The sequence below is a fragment of the Chelonoidis abingdonii genome, chromosome 1 (genome assembly GCF_003597395.2).
Source record: "Chelonoidis abingdonii isolate Lonesome George chromosome 1, CheloAbing_2.0, whole genome shotgun sequence".
In the NCBI taxonomy this organism is placed as follows: Eukaryota; Metazoa; Chordata; order Testudines; family Testudinidae; genus Chelonoidis; species Chelonoidis abingdonii.
The window spans coordinates 360,222,124-360,238,217 of NC_133769.1; positions in this window are offsets into that span (position 1 = coordinate 360,222,124).

Below are 16,094 nucleotides of genomic sequence, written 5' to 3' on the forward strand. Positions count from 1 at the left end.
AGAAGCGACAATGTCAAGCAGCGCCACCGCCAAAATGCTGCTGATTTCTTGGTGGCATTTTGTGGCGATGCTTCCTGGCGTTGTCGCTTCTCGGCGGCATTTCGGCGGCTGCTTGTCCGGCAACCATGCTCCTTGGTGGCTAGTTGTCTAGTGCTCGCCACACGAAAAGGTTGGGGACCACTGGCGTAACACAGACTGCTGGGAAAGATGCCGGTTGCAGTGTGTACTTTGTCAGCTTCCTACAACATTCGTATTTTTGGTTTGGAACGAATCCTAAGGCCGAAATGATCAAACCCATGCGTGTAAAGTTATGCCCCTAAATAAATTGCCTCCTTTTCGGAGCTGCTGAGCTCCTGAAGTTCCAGTTGGTTGGCTTCAATGCCCTCAGATACTGCTGTGACGGGAGCAAAATGGAAGAGTGAATGCCAGGCCCATCTGAAAATCAGGCCACTTCGGTTGTTAAATAGGGTATTGAAGCCCTCCTGTAGGTGTCCTGACTTTTTCTTAAAAATGGGCAAATTGTCCCATATTTTCTGTCTCCCTCCCACCAGTACAGGCAGGGCTGGCTTTAGGCCAATTCCTCCGATTCCCCCAAATCCACCTAAGAGGGCCCCGCACCTGCAACTAAGAGGTCCCCGTGCCCTAAAGAAGAGCGCTTAACTTAGGCACCTTTTTAATTTTTACCCACCTGGTGGCACTCTGGGTCTTCTGCGGCACTTTGGTGGTGGATCCCTCACTTGCTCCAGGTCTTTGGCAGCATTTCGGTGGCGGGTCCTTCGGTGCCCCGGAAGACCCGGAGCAAAGGCCCCGAGTGCTGCCGGGAGAGTCATCCCTGCTGGGGCCCCATCAAAACAATTTGAATCGGGCCCTGCACTTCCTAAAGCCGGCCCTGAGTACAGGTGGGTCCTTATGCTGGCCTGATCCTGGCTCACCAGCTGCCTGCCCACCAGCAGTGAGTGGGGGCGGGGGGTCTAGTGGCTGATGGTGGGGGTGGGGGTGCAAGCCTGGTGGTGGGGCAAAGCTGCACTGCATGGGGCTGGGCTGCTTCCCCCCGTCAGTCTGTCAGCACAGCCCCTGCTGCACGCTGGCTCTCAGCCAGAAGGGCCCCGTCCCTCGTCCCGTTTCAGGACAGCACTGGCTGCACACTGTGAGCTGCGGTGGCTGGTGAGTGTGGGCAGCTGTCAGGCGGCGGCTGGTGACATGTTGCCTCTGCTGCCTACCCATCGGCCACATTGCGGTGTGAACCCTGGCAGAAATCTGGGGAGAGGAGGTATGTGACCCTGCATGCCCCCTCCACATGTGTGGCCTCAGGAAGACATGGCGCCAGGTACCAGGAGAGGTGGATCCATCCTTGAGGCCCAGCCAAGCATGAAGAACAGATTGCGCCAGGCAGAGAGAGTCAGGTTGATTGGTCATTCCCCCTGCCATCCCCGAGAGAGGTGTACGGGAATGTGTGTGTGTGTGCATGTGAGACCTCTCCCCATATGAACCCTAAAGCCTTAAAGATAAGAAGGTAAATTAAAAAAAAATCCAGGTACACAGTATTTATTAACAGGGGCTCAGTCAAATTAATGTTAATTTAAACATTTGTGCTACATAGCTCTGATTGATTGCCATTTAAGTCGCTTGAATGCGAGTAATTTCACCAGATTTCAGCACAGGGAAATATGGTCACCTGATTGTTAAATCTAGATTTAGAGGCCTGATTTCAGGAAATCCTGGGCTAAACGGACCTGGCAAAGCCAGGTTGTTTTCACCAGCTTTGATACAAACAGCACTGAACTTTGCACAGTGAGGTGCGCCACCTGCTCTGCGTCAGATACAGCATCTGTGACAAAGAGCCTGAGATGCTAGTAATGGCACTCGTATTGGACAACATCTTGTTTGACACACCAGGGTTTGAACCAGGGACCTAGAGCTAAGAAAGCACCTACAGCTTGAGCTAAAGAGTTCTTGGTATGGTTGCAACAAACTCACATGGTCTTGGACTGAGCACATGGATGGACCTGTGTGACACACATTCATCGACGGCTTTGATTTTGATTTCAGGCTAAATGTCCCAGCACAACTTGTGTGTTCATTGAATTACATCCGCCCAATTCTGAGAGCAAACACAAATGAGGCATCAGTGTATTTCCAGAGGTGACACAGGGAAACAGCTGGTCTGACACAGACTGAAGAAATGGCCCTTTTTCAAATTAGACTTCTGATCCATTCGAAGATCAGCTTTTCTAGTCTCCTCTCTCCCTCATCAGATCAAGATATTCATCTATGAGAAAAGTAACTTAAGGAACATTTTCTTGTTCAGAATTTGAATCCCTCAGCTCAGGACTTGAATTCCTGCTGTTATCAGTTTTATTAATATTTTACATAGCACTTTACAGTGGGGGTTTTCCAGCTGGATTTTGTGTTGGCTCGACAGCTGTGGAAACTGGAGTCTTCTGTTACTCCACAGAACAGGTACAGCAGCAGCATACATTTCCCCCATGATGGGGATGGGCGGGTGTGTGCCCCACCCCAGTTATAGGAGGAGGAGCCATTGAACCCAGCTCTTAAGTAAAGTCGGGAAACAACAAATGATAAAACAGAGATGGGAGTTAGGGTCACAGGGTCAAAAGCAGGGAGCCAGAGGGGGGCACCGAGTGAGAACTCTGAACAGTGCCCACTGCTCCTTGAAGGCATCCTGGGAGCCAGTGAATGCAGCCCTGTCAAGGGTTTCTTCCCCACTCTGAATTCTGGGGTACAGATGTGGGGACCCGAATGAAAGACCCTCTAAGCTTATTTTTACCAGCTTAGGTTAAAACTTTCCCAAGGCACAAGTTACACCTTGTCCTTGAACAGTGTGCTGCCACCATCAAGTGATTTAGATAAAGAATCAGGGAAAGGACCACTTGGAGTCCTATTCCCCCAAAATATTCCACCAAGCCCTACACCCCCTTTCCTGGGGAAGGCTTGAGAATAATATCCTCACCGATTGGTACAGGTGAACCCAGACCCAAACCCTTGGAGCTTACGAACAATGAAAAATCAATCGGGTTTTAAAAAGAAGAATTTTAATTGAAGAAAAAGTAAAACAATGACCTCTGTAAAATCAGGATGGTAAGTACTTTACAGAATAACAAAAGATTAAAAAACACAGAGGATTGCCCCTCTAGGCAAAAGTTTAAAGTTACAAAAACAGGGATAAACCTCACTCTTAGCACAGGCAAAATTCACAAGCTAAAACAGAAGATAATCTAATGCATTTCTTTGCTATTACTTACTATTTCTGCAATACTAGATGCTTAATCCAGATATGCTTAAGGAGATCTATTTTTCCTGCCCTGGTTCCTTGCTGACTCGAAGAGAACAAAACAAAGACACAAACAAAAACTTCCCCCACAGATCTGAAAGTATCTTCTTCCCTTATGGGTCCTTTTGGTCAGGTGCCAGCCAGGTTATCTGAGCTTCTTAACTCTTTACAGGTAAAAGAGGAATTAACCCTTTACAGGATAAAGAGGGTTTTTATGCTACCTTTAGCTGTATGTTTATGACAGGCCCACAGGAACTCTGCCTGGCTACATGACCTAAGAGAGGATCTAAAATAGGCTCCACAGTTGCAGAGCACCTCCCTGTCCAGCATCCTCCTCCTGGGATGGTGGATGGACACCTTGGCCAGTGCCAAGAAGAGGTTGACAAGGAGGTCTTGTGATTTCAGGGGGCCATGGATGGGATATGCAAAGATCAGGAGCTGCAGGGAGAAGTGCAGCCAGAACTTGAGGAGAAAGTTTTGGAGGAGCCGGAAGAGGGGTTGCCACCTGGCTCACTTAAGGTAGATGTGCACCAGGGTCTCCATCAAGCTAGTGAAGCAAGTGTCAGAAAGGTGGGGGTGAACTGTGCCAGGTGCTCTTGGCTCCTTGAAGGAGCTGCCAACTAATATACTTGATGGGCCGCAGGACCAAGGTGAAATACAGACTGGCCCACCAGGGCTTCTCACCCTCCACAGATGGTAAGAGGTCCCATCACTTGGTGTCAGGGCAGGATGCGAGGAGAGAAAGTGAAAGGTATGGAGCAAGGGCATGTACAGCTGTGTCCTAGGAGTGGCGGGAAACGAATCTGCTGTAGGTCATGCAGCCAGCTTGGGTTGTGCGGGGGGTTGGGGAGAGGCTCGCAGGGATGGAGCCCAATGGCAAAGTCCAGAGGGCCAGGGTAAAGGGTGGGTGGGGAGCACCCTTGCACAGGACCCACTCGAGGCACAGCATTCTGGTCACTGCAGCTCTAATTAATTACCCCAGACCCTACCTCATTAAGAGGAGCTATGCTGAATTGATGGGCTGAAGAGAACTCAGAGGCTAATTAGGTGGATGATATCAAAGGCACAGGAAGAAAATGGGGCAGGAGGGGGCAGAAAGAAAGAGCAATTGTTTTTCCCTGCTTGTCCCAGGAGCTGGGCGCTCCCTAGGACTGTAGGTGTGTTTAAGGCTGTATAGCATATAAGGCTGGTGGAAACTAAGATTGTAAATAAACTGCATGGGGTGTTTTACCAGCCAAAACGTCTCAGAGCTGCCTGTGAACTTAAGCAGTGGCAAGAGCAAGGAGGTCCTGCCACACCACCCCAAGAGCTTAATGTCTAACTAGACAAGATGTGAGAAGTAATGAATTATTACTTTTCTCCTACAGATGGGCAACTGAGGTGCAGAGAGATTGAACCATTTGCCCAACATCACACAGGAAGTGTGTGTCAGAGCCAACAACTAAACCCAGGTGTGGCAGTGCACACCCACTGGGTTCCAGCCCAGGGCTGAAACAGTAGTGGAGTGGTCCACCACTGAGTCAGCAGGGAATCCAGCTGCAACACGCTGACCTTACCTGAGTGGGAGATATCATTCACTCCACCTCCATGGGCCACTTCCTACCATGCTTCCTGAAGCCGTTGTCCATATGACATCAGGATCTCCAGGCTCCTCAGTGCAGGTAACTCCATGGGACTCCAACTGCAGCTGGTTAGCTCCAGGCAACAGGTCTCCAGTCTGGGTCTCAGGATCTCCAGCTCCAGCAAGCAAGGGCTGTAATGGTTCCTGGGCTGGAGCCTCCACCAAGCATCCTTCCTCCTTGGCGTTCAGCCTAGACCAGTAGTTTGCAACCTTTATCATTGTGGGTTACGTATGTGGCTCACAATGTGTTACCTGGGCCTCAGGTAACACAAACGCCCCTCTCAAATTCCCCTACAGACCCCTATGACCAGTTCCTCCCACCCAGAGACCCCTCCATAGAGAGGGGCCAGGAGTGAAGTCCAGAGTCTGTGGGGTTGTGTGGCAGCCCTGGACTCTGGATTCTGCATGTCTGGGCAGCAGCTGCAGAGCCCGGACCCTGGATTTTGCCGGGCCTGGTGGCAGCCCTGGATCCCAGACTCTGTGGGGCTGAGCAGTAGCCCTGGAACTTGGACCTCATGGAGCCGAGTGGCAGCCCCAGACCGTCGCCATGCAGGGCCAACTGGCAGTCCTGACCCTAACCCTGCCACACCAAGCTGGGCAGCCTGGATCCTGCCGCGCTGGGTGGCCAGCCTGGACCATGCCGCATGACCTGGTGGCTTTTAGCACACAGCTGGGCTGCAGCTGTGTGCTAATTGCGCTGCACGTGGCATGCGGCCTGAGAACTGCTGGCCTAGACTGAGCTGGGCTGCTCTCCTTTATACTAGCACAGCAGCTGGAGCATGCCCAGCACAATCTGAGGGATGGGATTTCCTTTGCCCATAGTGTGAGGTTAACCCTTTCTCGCCTAGTGCGGGGTATGCACACCCCATCACAACAGGTTTCCTGAATCCTAATTAGATGCCTTAACCACACCATCCTTCCTGGTCTTGGTATACCCACAGTCACGCCACAGTGGGTTACATCTGTTGGCAGATCTTTCAGATGTGGGTGCTTCTACACAGGGGTATGTGTGTGGCTTGGCTGAGGGCAATGTATTAGTCATGCTTTATCAAAGCTATATGTATTAAACTTCCTAATGTTATGCTAGTCACTGTGTTTATTAGGATGGAGAGTCACTGAACTGAAGAGGATTGAAGGATTTCCTTTTAAACTCCAGTACTGTTTTGCAAATGCCTCTCGAAGTCGGATTATTGTAACCCCATCCCTTGCCTAAATAATGGTAGTTTAAATTTCGACTTCATTTTCAATAAACCCCGTTCCACTTGGCTGCAACTTCTCCAGTGTTTGGTTTCTAAGAAAATATTTGGGTTGTACACAGCAACAAGAGGTTATTCTTTTTGTTTAGAGAATGGCCCAAACCGTTACACTAGATCCAAATACCCCTCAAACTTTGAAGGGGTATGTAATCCTATTCAAGATCCAATTTTTGCATATGGCCTCTTTCTTTATAATGGCCTCAACCCAAAAGCCAGATCCAAACACTGTAAAATGTTGGGCTGTTCAATATCTTGATCCAGGTCCACGTTTGCAACATGATTCCATCTGTTATTAAGTACTGCGGCTATTTCTTAACTTTTTCAGTCGGCATCTCTACTAAACCCAAACATATGTGGGCTTACCCAACACTTTCAGTGGGACTACTCTCATGAGTACGATGAGCAGGATTACACCTGCTAGGTAGTGTCAGGGCTATTACAGGCAGCTGGGAAGCTATGCAGCATATACAGACTCCGGGGATCCCATTCTTTTTCTCACCCAAGACTCCCCAAACCGCTGACTTTTTTTCTTCTGAGTGTCGATATCTGTGAATTCATTGCTTTGTTTCAGCTAAAAAGGTCAAACATGCTGGCATACATAACCCAAATTTATGCAAATTTATTCCATGCATTTTAAAAGTTTTGCTCATGGGTATGTTGTTTTTCCAAAATTACACAATAAAACTTTAATGATCCTCTGCGTATGTTTTATTATAGACATTGTAGGAGATGTATGCTGCTTTAGCATTAGTGTTCTGGTACACCCTACATCTAATTGCTGCAGAGGTTTGTGATCCCCCAAAGCATTGCTCATCATGGGATGACAACTGGTGATGGTAGGCTTTTTTCCTTTATGCAGTCTGACAGATAAAGGGAGATGTGACACACTTGGTCTGTATATGACACCGAAGCTTGAGAAAAGTTGAGATAGACAAGGTACTGAGCTCAGTGCCTCCAGAGTAAAACTGGAGTAATTCCACTGACCAGTTAGATGTGGTCGGATTCATAAAGAAGACATGACAGCAATGAAAGAGTTATGACAGGCAAGGGTCAGTTACATAAAATTACTTATTTTTCTACATCTGGAATTCAAATTTCTGTTAAAATTAGGAACAGGTCTGTTCTGGAAACCCTGATACAAACTTCCCCAGTCTTTACATCTGGCATTAATTTTAGGGCTTTGGCCTGCCTTTGTGATGAACTGAAGTGAAATAGGGAAAATAAGAACACCCACAAAATCTGGGGACCTTGAGGTTCCAGTCTGAATCCAGGTTTGAACTTTGCTACTCAGCCCTGTCACTTCTGGTCATGCTTCCATAGCTGTGTACTACAGAACAGAGGTTTCTTTACCTCTCTCCAAGTATGCCAGGATAGAAAGTACATTGTGACAACTTGGAGTTCAATTCAGACCAGCAGGGAGGTTGTGTCATCCCCTGCCCTACAACTCTGGGTGCCTTAAATGCTCTGCTCCTGTTATTCACAGCCCGGGCACCAACAGCCAGCAGACAAGCATGCAGTTCCCGAAGGGCATGTCTACACTGCCATGTAAGCCCAGGGTTAGTGGAACTCGAGTCAGCTGACCTGTGTTGGGGAACTCTGCGCTTGAGCACCTACATTGTATTTTAACCCTACATAAAGACTTTCCTTACCCATGCTCGAAACTAGGGCTCTGGCGTCCACACTGCAATGAGCAGACCTGAGTCAAAGTAACCATATCCCAGAGTCCCTAGTGCCTCCCTCACTCCGACATGTGGCTGCTCTAGCTCTAGAACCATGGTGCACCGTGAGAAAACTTTACTGCCTGTCCTGAACATTGCAGGAAGTTTGAAGCAACTCACTTGCAAAAGATTTGATCAGTTCATTCTCCACTACAAACTCAGGAGGCTCCATGATGGTGAACTTGCAGAGCAGTGATCAGAACAGATTGGGTTAATGCTGCCCTGAGCTTCTGCTGTTCACAATGGAGGGGTGGCTTCCATTTTCAATAGAGTGGTTTGCAGATTATTGGGACAGAGAGGACTAAGGAAGTTGGCAATTGTGGGATACTTCCAGCTGACTTCCAGGACCCGAGTGAAGCGAGGATGCATCTGCACCATAAGGCAGAGACCCTGGGTCTTGGAAAAGCAAAGAGTGCTGTGGCACCTTATAGACTAACAGACGTTTTGGAGCATGAGCATCCGACGAAATGGGTATTCACCCACGAAAGTTCATGCTCCAAAACATCTGTTAGTCTATAAGGTGCCACAGGACTCTTTGCTGCTTTTACAGATCCAGACTAACACGGCTACCTCTCTGATAGCTGGGTCTTGGCTTAACCTGAGATCAGACCCTCCAGCCCTGCAGGGTCCTGGGACTCTGGGTCCACACCCTGGGTTAGTGCAATTATAGTGTAGACGCAAGGGGGGTTAGGCTTGAGCCCAGGCTCAAACACAGGCTTGCATTGCAGTGTAGACTTGCCCAAAGTGTCTGTGTGCTGTGCAGCCCTGGTTTATCACTCTGACCCCAGCAGCCTGCCTACAACGTAATAGTCCTACCTTGTTCTCCACCAGCCTTGGTTACTGCTTTCAAAGTGACCCCAACCCAGTCTTGAATTTCCCCAAAACTGCCTGCCCTGAAGGATCCAGCCCTCTCCTGGAACCCTCTGAGAAGTAATAAATTTCATTGCTCCTTTAAAGAGAGAGCAGCTTATTACTTTAATTGGAGTTAACAGTCACTTCAACTCCAACACAGCACTGGGTTGGTTTAGGTGACAAGTAAAACAGGTTTATTTAATCAAAGAGATTTCAGGTGATTTCAAATACAAGGGATAACGACAAAAACTTTACAAGCAAATAAGAGTAAAATACACTTTCTAGTAGCTAAGACCTAACATAACAAGCTACAGCCTGGGTTCAAGGTAGATTCCTCACTGCTTTTTTTCTTTCCAGCCATGGTCGACTTTCTCTCAGTCAGGACCTTCCACAGAAGTACAAGGTGCTACTTTCCCTGGTCTTCCTAGGTGAAAGATCTTTACCCAGACAGGTGGCTCACTTATATTCAGTTCCCAGAGACTTCAGCCTCCTTGGCTGAGGGACCCATTTTTCTCAGCGTGTAACTGCTCCCACCCCTAGTATCTGTCCAGTGATGGATGCCAAGATGGCTTCTTTTCTCTCCCTGTATCTTCCCAAACTCATTGTTTTGTCTCCAGACCCAGGATTATCTCATGCTGTTTTTCCTTTCCTGTGGGCTGCCCATCTCCCTTCTGATTCGAATGTAAACAGAGATTCCATAATTTTTGGTCACACCTTGCTTAATTTCATTGGAGATAGGTAGATAGCTGCCTTCTCTCATGTCTGGGAGAAAACCTGTTGCTCCCTTTGTTTGGCCTCAGACTTTAAAGCATAGAATCAGTGAGCATCCATAATTCCTAATAGCGTTACTATAGACATTTCACAATTATATTAATCACCAGTATGTCATTAGCTTTCATGAAAGACCTCAATGAATATGTTTTAAAACACAGTAATATCGTATACAGTCAGTTGATTTAATTACTTATCATTTGAGGTTCACACCCCCTCCTTAGGGTGAACAGATAGCAAGTGTGAAAAATTGGGACACGGGGGTAATAGGCGCCTATATAAGAAAAAGCCCCAAATATTGGGTCTGTCCGATTGGGACATCTGGTCACCCTACCCCTCCCTCTCTTTATAGTCCAGTAAGCCATTGAAATATATTCTCAGATAACGTTCTTTTTCTTCTTCTTGGAAGAGACACCATGTGATCTGATGAAGATTTCATGCTGGTTCCTCTCCCGCTGGTGTAGCTGAGGCATTTGCTCCTTCCCTTGTTTGTTTGATGGCTTTGTTTACCTTTTAGGTAAATGTACTTTCATTGTCTGATGACCAGGTTGGTCTGACAAACAAATTACCTTAATGTCCAGTGAGGTATCAGTTTTCCAATGATATATTTCATGCCACCTTTTGAGTATGTTTCATGACAATGGCGTGAGTTAGGTGTAGTGAGCATGACAAAAGTTGCTGACACAGGTTAGTGAATGACATATGAGCCTCTGTGTCATGTGCACATTTTACCTTGCAAAGATCTCAAAGTACTTTATCAACCATATATATATAGAGAGAGATCATTTTACCTACCATAGGAGTAAAGTCACCTCTGAGATGAAATGCAGCAACTGTCTCAGGTGTGTGACAACACTACATACAGGCTAGCACAGGCAATGAAGAATACTGTAGCCTATTAAAGCTATAAGGAGAGATTTTTAAGGCAGGAAGATATGCTTGGACACACTTACCATTCTTATGAAAAGTGCCAGGAGACTTTTACCAAAAAGTGATCTGAAACTTAATTTACGTCACCTCTGATGTAAACAGAGGAGTGCAGAGTGCATTCAGTTCCATCTTGTCATGAAGTTGTAGCATTGGTTCTGACTAAACCAAAGGAACAAATGCTATTGAATCATTAACACCTAGGGCCAGCTCCAGGCACCAGCATTCCAAGCAGGTGCTTGGGGTACCAATCTGCAAGGGGCGGCAGTCCCTGTGTTTTTGCCCCCAAGCAGTGCACCGAATTGCTGCTGTGGACGGCGGGGGCTGTCCCTGTGCCGTCAGGGAAGCACGTGTGTTTCCCACAGTTGCAATTTGGTGACAGTTTCTATATTCAGCTGTCCGAGGCGGCGCAGCTTCTGTCTTTCAGCTGAAGACAGAAGCTGCCGCCAAATTGCTGCCACCACGGAAATGCATGTGCTGCCCTAACAGCACACAGACTGCGCCCGCCTTCGTCGCGCTGCTTGGGGCGGCAAAAACAGTAGAGCCGGCCCTGACAACACCAATTCTTGCAGCATCCAGGGTTTTCCATGGAGCCGCAGGACTGACCAGTCCTGATCCTGCTGAAGTGTCTCAGATCTGAGATCATAGCCTATGTTGCTATGGCCACATGGTCAGCACTGAATTTCCCCTCCCCCTTTACCCCCCGCACTTATGTTTTACTAAAATCCAAATGACAAACTGCAGAGACATTTAGTTCTGAACATCAGGCGTGCAACATAATGGACCTGGTTCTCGTTTGCACCAAGGCCTCTTTACACCACTTGTAGTATAAATGGGTCTCAAAGTGGGCATAAATGTAAGAGTCCTTTATTGCCACAGTGGTGGAAAGAGGCTTTGGTGTAAATGAGAGTCAGACCCATTATGAACTTCTTCTTCACTAATAGTTATGCCTGAAGTCAGCTCAGTCATTGGATCAAGGAGGGTTCTGGTTATTCTCAGAATAGTTTGCCTGGCACCATGGAACAAACCTTCCTTGTTAACACAAAGCCATCCTTCAAATCTACATTGCGAACAGAGACACACCCCAGCTGTGGAGCTCAGATCTAGACTGGAACATCCTGAGAGCTCAAGAGGCAGCTCAGATCTGGGGCTTTGGTCTGGCCCTGTCTCTTATGGTCAAGTTTAATCTGGTGCCAACAGAATGTTTTGTATTTCCTGCCGGGAACGCCTTCAGCTTCAGTGCCGATGCCACAAAATTATTTGTTTTTCTCCATTTATCTTTTTATGCCAGATGATGAAATAATAGGGATTGGGTTTCCCACACTGGAATGAATGTTTATAACAAGCCAGTTCCAGCTAAACAAAAACCAGAGGATATGAGTATATTTTATAAGAACTCAAGAATAAGAATGATAATAATGACACACAAAATTCTTCCAAGAGAACATTCCCCTTTGGCTATAGAGTGCTAGTTATCTTTCATTTTCAGTTACTGGGTGAGCAAACAACTGTGTACACACAGCAGCCAAAATACAGCTAGAGAAAAGGGTTACACAAATTATTTTCCATGAATCTTTTCCATTATCATTTCAGCTTGACTCCATCCATCTTGTGGTGTTATAGCCTGAAGAAGAGCTCAGTATAATTCAAAAGCTTGTCTCTTTCACTGACAGAAGTTGGTCCAATAAAAGATATAACCTCTCCCACCCTTGTGTCTCCATCCATCTTAGGTACTCCTCTAGTTCCCATTCCCATAGTATCTGAGCACCTCACAAATGTTAATGTATTTATCCTCACAACATTGCTTTGTTGTCTGCATGTGTGTGTTCTCAGCAGGTTTCAATATATAGGCACCAACTTTCTCTCTACTTGGAGGGTGCTTGACCCCCTCCTCCACCTTAGGACCTCCCCAACTCATCCTTCCTCATCCTGCGCCTCCGTTTCCCCGCCTCTGCTCTACCCGCCCCCAACTCCACCCCTTCCCCCAAGGCCCCGCACCTGACCCGCCTCTTCCTGCCTCCTCCACGTCTGCCCTGCCCCCACTCTACCCCTTCCCCCAAGGCCCCACCCCATCTCTTCCTGCTCCCGCTCCACTTCCAGCCCTGCCCCCACTCCGAACCTTCTCCCAAGGGCTCACCCCCACCCTGCCTCTTCCCACCTCTCCCCCAAGTGTGCCTCATCCCCGCTCCTCCTCCCCCATTCCTCCTGCACATCAAGCACCCACAACATTTTTTTCATGGGTGCTGCAGCCCTGGAGCCCCACAGAATTGAAGCCTATGCTCCAATCGAACTGCCCAATAAGACCACAAGATTTGGTTTAGTTGCAAAGGCACCTGCATCTAAACCAATGGTTTATTGTCAATGAAGCACGGTTCTAGATCCCCGGATCAGTGTCTACAGGTACACTAGCACATGGATGCCCATTGCAATGGACGCAGCTCAGTGAATGGTGGGACTTTTCATTCCCCCCCTTGGCTGGCCAAAGACACCCACTTTGAGACCCCTCTTTATACATCAGCAAGTTCCATATTGCCCCTCTGACACAGTTAGTTACCACCCTTTCCTTGTACATGTTGGTTTGATCAGAACATCTCTATCCATCACCCTATCATCCTAACTTCAATGTGTCCTTGTATCATCTTCGGGGAGTGTGTTTACACCATAACCTTGGTATCAGGGTGTTCTGGTACCACACTTTTGGAGTGTGTTTGTGTGAATACTTAGTGCCTGTGTTATTGCAACGCCAGCCCTGTTCTTGCATTGGACAGTGAACCTGCAAGCAGGCATCTGCTTTATAACAGGCCAGGGCCTGACTGTGCCTTAGGCCTTACCGCAGGCCCTTATACAATGCCTCATATTTCAGGCTTTCTCTTTCTACCACACCCTGTGAGCTAGGAAAGTATCAGCTACATTGTGCAGATGGAGAACAGAGACACAGACAGAGTGACTTGGTTAAGGTCACACAGCAAGTCTCTGACAAAGCAGGGAATGGAACCCAGGTGTCCTAAATCCCAGACTACCACACTAACCACTACACCATTCTTCTTGTCAGCTCAGCTATGCAGTTCCTTGTGGTCCACCAATGGCTTTCTGCTCACACAGGCACTGAGTCCAACAGGCCCTAGTGAAGGTTCTCTCATCACCTGAAAGCCCACCTGTTTGCTAATTTCAGCATCAGGCCCCTAAGAAGTCTGTAGGTGGCAAGACACCTTCTTTCATTCCTGCCTGTAGCAGGGTGCACCCCTGCTCCGGCCCTGAAGGGGTTAAAACCAGCCCTGGGAAGGAGCTGTGGCTGGAGAAAGCAGCGTTTAGGCTGGGCTGATTGGGGAAGTGGCTGCAGCTGGGGCCACGACCCAAACTGAGCAACTGGTCCTCATAAGAAGGCCAGAGGAGGTAGAAGCACTCAGTCTCTCTCTACCGGTAGAGGGAGATGGGCCTGGCTGCTGGGAGCTGGAGAGAAAGTACGTGAGGGGAGCAGGGCTGAGGATAGGCTGGGGAGCTGTAGCCTAGAAAGCCCCAGGCTGAGGCCTAGCATTAGGTTAAAAGGTACTGGGGGTTGCAGAGGGCAGCCCAGGGGTAGGCTAGGGCAGTAGGTCCAAACCCCATTGCCTATGATGAGTGGCTGATACTGCAGTCTGCCCCAGTGAGTGGGGGTGAGATGGAGACTGGGCAGCAGCCATATACTGAAGCAAAGTGCGGATAGAGGGTGGGGGTCCCCTGGGAAGGGGAAACTCCCAGAGAAAGGAATGCTGCTTGGAGGCAGCACTCCACATAAAAGGGCACTGGGTCCAGGGAGGGACATGGGGCCAGAGGACAGGTGGATCACTGGCCTGCAGAGGGTGCTCCAGAGCTGGAATGGAGCTAATTCCATGAAGTAACCAGCAGGAGGCGCTGCAGGGGTAAGTCTGCTCGTCTACACTGCCCTTCCGGGCAATGTTCTTCATCTCATCCCACTGTATTAGAAATCTAACACTGCTCATTTTACAAAACCCCTGTTCGCACCTCCTGCATGAAATCTGATACATTGCGGTAACTCTTTGCATTAGTGACAAGTGTACCTCAACACATGTTGAGATTTGGGTCAATTTAGAAAACTGAATCATCCACAAATTCATATTCTCATCCAAATTTCACCCCTATTTTTTCACAGTAGATATGGGCCTGGACCAAAGTCCCTGGTCCTAACATCTCTGCATTTTAGCATTGCTGTTTGGATCTGTAATTTATAATGGAATGATTCCAAAACTTTGACTCCTAGGGTATCTGAAGCATAAATCAGGATAGGATATTTGACCATTGCCCTTCTTTGTCTAGTGTCACTCTGGGCTGCAAATCCCTATGCATGGAGACCTGCAGTGAGATTTCCAGGACTCTCTGGTTCCAGCCAGGCCAGTGGTGGCAGTTAGATGCAGCCACAATTTGCTACACAAGGTTAATGATGCATTTATGCTTCAGCAAGGCTTCTGTGTCCCCACTGAATCATGGGGCTACCCTTGTTTTTCCCTTCATGCTCACTCCCCTAGTCTTTGGGGCATACACCAGAGCTTCAGCAGGCTGAGTTAACAGGAGAAATACTGTCTGAGTGGGAACACTCTCTTTCCAGGCTGTTCTATTCTAATCAGTTCCTATACCACTGAGCCCATAATTTTACACAAACACATTGTAATTACCCTGGGCCCAGCAGTTTCTTATCATTGACCCTTTCTTCCCCTTCTTTCCCAGAGAGTCCTTACCTGCCCCAGTCTTGACAGGTGCTCTCAACTGGCAGCCTCTCACATTGCAACAAATGGATCAGCGCTCCCTGAATCCTGCTATAGCCCCTGACTCACTGCATTCTGTCCTTAAGAACAAACACTTCCCACAGCCAGTGTCCAACGCTGTGCTGACCTGCCCCGCTGAGGAAAACTGAAGAGGACCTTCTCCAGAACCTGTTGCCACCTTCTCTTAATTAGCTGCTGAGGTTATTTGTGTACATGGGAGAAACATCCTTCCTTCCTCTCCAGCAGGTGAGCGAGCTGCCCAGAGGACACTCTGTCTCTGGCCCAAGCAGCCGGCTCTTCCAGAAACATAATTCAGCCTCATTTGGGGATGCCAGATTTCCTGGTTTTGATCATCCTATTAAGCCTGTTTCTTCTCTAGTGTTTAGTGCTGCCAGTCAATGGGATAAGTGGATTTGTTGGCATTCCTTCTGCAAAGCAATGAAAGGGCCAAGCCCCTCAAATGAAGGAGGGACCACAGAACCCAGAAATCAACATCCACGGAGATTGACCTCTTCCCCTTATCTGCACAACAGCTGCAGCCCAGGAAGTGGCAATACAAGTGTCCCCACCTCGTCCCCACCATTCGAACCTGGAGGGATGAATTGGGAGGTCAGCCTCCATGGCTCATTAAGTCTTTCTGCAGGGAGTGCCAGTGATGGTGTCCATGACACAGACAGCTGTCCATTAGTAACTGGACTCAGACCACCAATTCATTTCACAGGGGGCCACCCAGCAGCCATCAGCTGCTAACGATGTTTAGTGACAGGTATCCCAACTGACCTTGGATGGATTTGAACCACCAGTCTGGTGGGTCAAAGCTGCTTAAAATAAAGGGATGATGCCAGCCCCCTGTCTACACATCAGACTTACATCAGTATAACTATATATCTCTGGGGT